A 5,350-nucleotide genomic window follows, 5' to 3' on the forward strand; every position below is an offset into this window, starting at 1 on the left:
AAGGGACAGGCCGCGGGGGGGAACGACAGGGACAATCATGCGGGGGGCTGTCAGCCCCGGCTCGCAAGACGGAGGCCAGGCCTCGGCAGCGGGCACGTCACGCCACGAGGTCGGGGATTGCGAGGAGAGCCAACGCATGGGCGCGCGCACGGCAATTTAATGCCACGCCCACGCCAGCGTAGAGCTCTCCTCGCAATCCCCAAGCTCGGCGGTCCGCACCAGCCACGTCGGCCAGGCCTCCGACTTGCGAGCAGGGGCAGCGGCCACCGCCGCCGTGACGTCGCGGCAAGCAGACAGCCGCGCAGCAGCTGCCAGCACCTTGGCACAAGCACGGCAAATGAATGCCACGCCCACGCCGCGGATAAGCAGCCCCAACGCGCCCGACGGCTTGGAGCGGGTCCCGAAGACGGTGGCCGGAATCGGGTCGTCGCCGGCCGGAAAACGGGTCATCGATGCCGGCAATACTTCGGGCCATGAGGCCCCCCACCTTAGTCCGAGTTTAGCAACAGCCCACATATCCCCCGCGGCAGGCCTATGGGCGCCAGGCCAGCGCGCCCCATGGCCAGTCAGGGGGCACCCCCCTAAAGAGCAATAAGTGTCATTGAAGCTCTGGCAGGGGGAGACACTACTAGGTCCCAGCTGTCACCCCCCCTCTAAAAAATTCATTTCTTGGTATTTTGAGCTGAAATTTTGCACAGAGGTTGGCAAAAATCCAATCCAACTTTATTAATTTTTCCAGAATTTTTCGAGGTCGGGAAGTATTTTTTTTTATTTTCCTACCATTAAAAATCGAGGAAATCGGAAAAAATAGGAACCGGCTCGGAATGACCCCAAATTCAGTGGGCAGCCTCATAAAAATATGGCTGATTTTACTGGATTGATTTCATGTGGAAAGCACGACGTTTTGTTGTAGGAATGCGGGAACCCCGGCGGCTCGCCTGCCGCGGCCAGCGACGTCGGGCTGGCCCCTGCAGCGCCTAGCCTCTCCCACGCGGGGGGCAGGCCAGAGCGCGGGGGGCCAGGGCCCGAAGGCAGCCCCCCCGCGGGCGAGAGAGCAAGCCAGCAGGGGCTGTCGCCTGCCGCGGCCAGCGACGTCGGGCTGGCCCCTGCAGCGCCTAGCCTCTCCCACGCGGGGGGCAGGCCAGAACGCGGGGGGCCAGGCCCGAAGGCAGCCCCCCCGCGGGCGAGAGAGCAAGCCAGCAGGGGCTGTCGCCTGCCGCGGCCAGCGACGTCGGGCTGGCCCCTGCCGCGGCCAGCGATGTCGGGCTGTCGCCTGCCGCGGCCAGCGACGTCGGGCTGGCCCCTGCAGCGCCTAGCCTCTCCCACGCAGGGGGCAGGCCAGAACGCGGGGGGCCAGGGCCGAAGGCAGCCCCCCCGCGGGCGAGAGAGCAAGCCAGCAGGGGCTGTCCGCGCGTCGCGCAGCGCGGCATGGCTGCGGGGGCCGCGCGCGCGCGCCAAGCGCCCAAGGGCCCCCAAGGGCCCCAGGCCCTCAGGCCCCAGCGCCCCAGCGCCCAGCGCGGGCGGGCGCGCGCGCGCGTGTGGTCTTTGAGGGGCGCCGGCCTGGTGGCTCCCTAAAGAGCAATAAGTGTCATTGCAGCTCTGGCAGGGGGAGACACTACTAGGTCCCAGCTGTCACCCCCCCTCTAAAAAATTCATTTCTTGGTATTTTGAGCTGAAATTTTGCACAGAGGTTGGCAAAAATCCAATCCACCTTCATTAATTTTCCCAGAATTTTTCGAGGTCGGGAAGTATTTGTTTTAATTTTCCTACCATTAGAAATCGAGTAAATCCGCAAAACTAGGAACCGGCCCGGAATGACCCCAAATTCAGTGGGCAGCCTCATAAAAATATGGCTGATTTTACTGGATTGGTTTCATGTGGAAAGCACGACGTTTTCTTGTAGGAATGCGGGAACCCCGGCAGCTCGCCTGGCCGCGGCCAGCGACGTCGGGGACGCTGGCCTGCGCTGTCGAGCCCGCGAGGGCTGTCTCCGCGGCAGGCCCCCCCTGAACGGGGCACGACAGGCCACCGCGCTGGCTCGTCCAGCGTCGACAGTCCCTCGTCCAGGTTTCAGATCGCGCCAAGTCGAACCCATGACCTGCTCAAGCCATCGTGCGCTGCCGAATTCGCATCTGCGTGTAGGCTGCCATTCCACGCGGCAGCCCCTGTTTTCGTCAGCGTGCCCCCCTGACGAATTTTCCTGCCTGGCCCAGTCCAGCGTCCAGCCCCTGTTCGTCGAAAAATCTGCGCTGCCGATTTTCCACGCGGCAGCCCCTCTTTTCGTCAGCGTGCCCCCCTGACGAATTTTCCTGCCTGGCCCGGCCAGTCCAGCCCCTGTTGCCCCTGTTCGTCGAAAAATCTGCGCTGCCGATTTTCCACGCGGCAGCCCCTCTTTTCGTCAGCGTGCCCCCCTGACGAATTTTCCTGCCTGGCCCGGCCGGTCCAGCATCCAGCCCCTGTTCGTCGAAAAATCTGCGCTGCCGATTTTCCACGCGGCAGCCCCTGTTTTCCTCAGCGTGCCCCCCTGACGAATGTTCGTCGAAAAATCTGCGCTGCCGATTTTCCACGCGGCAGCCCCTCTTTTCGTCAGCGTGCCCCCCTGACGAATGTTCGTCGAAAAATCTGCGCTGCCGATTTTCCACGCGGCAGCCCCTCTTTTCGTCAGCGTGCCCCCTGACGAATTTTCCTGCCTGGCCCAGTCCAGCGTCCAGCCCCTGTTAAATCTGCGCTGCCGATTTTCCACGCGGCAGCCCCTCTTTTCGTCAGCGTGCCCCCCTGACGAATTTTCCTGCCTGGCCCGGCCAGTCCAGCCCCTGTTCGTCGAAAAATCTGCGCTGCCGATTTTCCACGCGGCAGCCCCTCTTTTCGTCAGCGTGCCCCCCTGACGAATTTTCCTGCCTGGCCCGGCCGGTCCAGCATCCAGCCCCTGTTCGTCGAAAAATCTGCGCTGCCGATTTTCCACGCGGCAGCCCCTGTTTTCCTCAGCGTGCCCCCCTGACGAATGTTCGTCGAAAAATCTGCGCTGCCGATTTTCCACGCGGCAGCCCCTCTTTTCGTCAGCGTGCCCCCCTGACGAATGTTCGTCGAAAAATCTGCGCTGCCGATTTTCCACGCGGCAGCCCCTCTTTTCGTCAGCGTGCCCCCTGACGAATTTTCCTGCCTGGCCCAGTCCAGCGTCCAGCCCCTGTTCGTCGAAAAATCTGCGCTGCCGATTTTCCACGCGGCAGCCCCTCTTTTCGTCAGCGTGCCCCCCTGACGAATTTTCCTGCCTGGCCCGGCCGGTCCAGCCCCTGTTCGTCGAAAAATCTGCGCTGCCGATTTTCCACTCCGCAGCCCCTGTTTTCGTCAGCGTGCCCCCCTGACGAATTTTCCTGCCTGGCCCGGCCAGTCCAGCGCCCAGCCCCTGTTCGTCGAAAAATCTGCGCTGCCGATTTTCCCCGACGAACCTGCAGCTGCACAAATCCGCGCTGCCACTGCCCCATTGTCTGGACCAACAGTCTTTTCCATCAAGCCCTGGACTATAAATCGTCCAGACTCATCGCCAGCACCCGCTGCCGATTCTGCCGACTTTGCCGATTTCGTCGGCGCTGCCGATTCCAACACTGCCCGCCGTGCCTGAACCAGCGCTGTTTCGTCAGCGTGTCCCCTTGACGAATTTCCCTGCCTGGCCTGGACAGTCCATCTTCCAGCCCATGTTCATCGAAAAATCTGCGCTGCCGATTTCCCCGACGAACCTGCAGCTGCACAAATCTGTGCTGCCGATTTCCCCCCCTGTCGGCATGGCTGCCGCTGCCCCGATGTCCAGACCAACAGTCTTTTTTGTCGACTTTGCCGATTTTGTCCGCGCTGCCGATTCCAACACTACCCCCTGCATCCAAACCAGCATTGTTTCGTCAGCTCTTCCCCTGACGATTTTAGCCCTGTAACAAACAGTAGGCCTCCAATCCCGCCAACGGGAGCCAAGTTGATAGGGAAGAGAATTGAATGACGCGCCTGGTCCTCGCACCCCGCCACCCGAGGGGCCTTTTTCCCGGCAGCCTCTGAAAAACTCTAGCTTTCACGGTCCTCGCCGCCCCTCACCACCATGGCAGGCCTCTAATCCCACCCATCAGCAGTTGTAGCCGATAGGGCAGTGATTTGAATGACGCGTCGCGGGCCTCCGGGTCATCTCACCCGGCCATTAATTGGAGCGTTTTTGGCTGGCCGAGGATGGGGGGATGGATCTCTTCTTCCGAAAAAGCAAACAGTACATCGGGAGTTATGTTGACGGGGCATGGAATTGAATGACCCGTCGCGGGCCGCCGGGTCATCTCACCCGGCCATCCCGGGGAGCGTTTTTCCCGGCAGCATCGGGGAAACTCTTGCTTTCACTGCCCGCTGCCCAAGTCCCCACTCGAATCGGCCCCCCGCGCCAACAAGCCAACGCTGCCGAATCGGCAGACACTGCTGCCGAATCTGCCGACACTGCCCCGCGGGCTGCCACTGCCCCAGTGTCTAAACCAGCGGTCTTTCTCATCGAGCCTTGGACTATCCAGTCCGTCCTGACTCATCGCCAGCACCTGCTGCCGATTCTGCCGACTTTGCCGATTTTCTCGGCGCTGCCGATTCCAACACTGCGCCCACCGTGTCTGAACCAGCGCTGTTTCGTCAGCGTGTCCCCTCGACGAATTTTCCTGCCTGGCCTGGACAGTCCACCGTCCAGCCCGTGTTCGTCGAAAAATCTGCGCTGCCGATTCTGCCGACTTTGCCGATTTCGTCGGCGCTGCCGATTCCAACACTGCCCGCCGTGCCTGAACCAGCGCTGTTTCGTCAGCGTGTCCCCTCGACAAATTTTCCTGCCTGGCCTGGACAGTCCATCGCCCAGCCCATGTTCGTCGCAAAATCTGCGCTGCCGATTTTCCCCGACGAACCTGCAGCCGCACAAATCTGCGCTGCCGAATCTGCCGACACTGTCCCGCGGGCTGCCACTGCCCCAGTGTCTAAACCAGCAGTCTTTCTCGTCGAGCCTTGGACTATCCAGCCCGTCCAGACCCATCGCCAGCACCCGCTGCCGATTCTGCCGACTTTGCCGATTTCGTCGGCGCTGCCGATTCCACCACTGCCCGCCGTGCCTGAACCAGCGCTGTTTCGTCAGCGTGTCCCCTCGATGAATTTTCCTGCATGGCCCGGCCAGTCCAGCGTCCAGCCCATGTTCGTCGAAAAATCTGCGCTGCCGATTCTGCCGACTTTGCCGATTTCGTCGGCGCTGCCGATTCCAACACTGCCCGCCGTGCCTGAACCAGCGCTGTTTCGTCAGCGTGTCCCCTCGACAAATTTTCCTGCCTGGCCTGGACAGTCCACCGTCCAGCCC

This window comes from Populus nigra, chromosome 2 (genome assembly GCF_951802175.1).
Source record: "Populus nigra chromosome 2, ddPopNigr1.1, whole genome shotgun sequence".
NCBI lineage: Eukaryota > Viridiplantae > Streptophyta > Magnoliopsida > Malpighiales > Salicaceae > Populus > Populus nigra.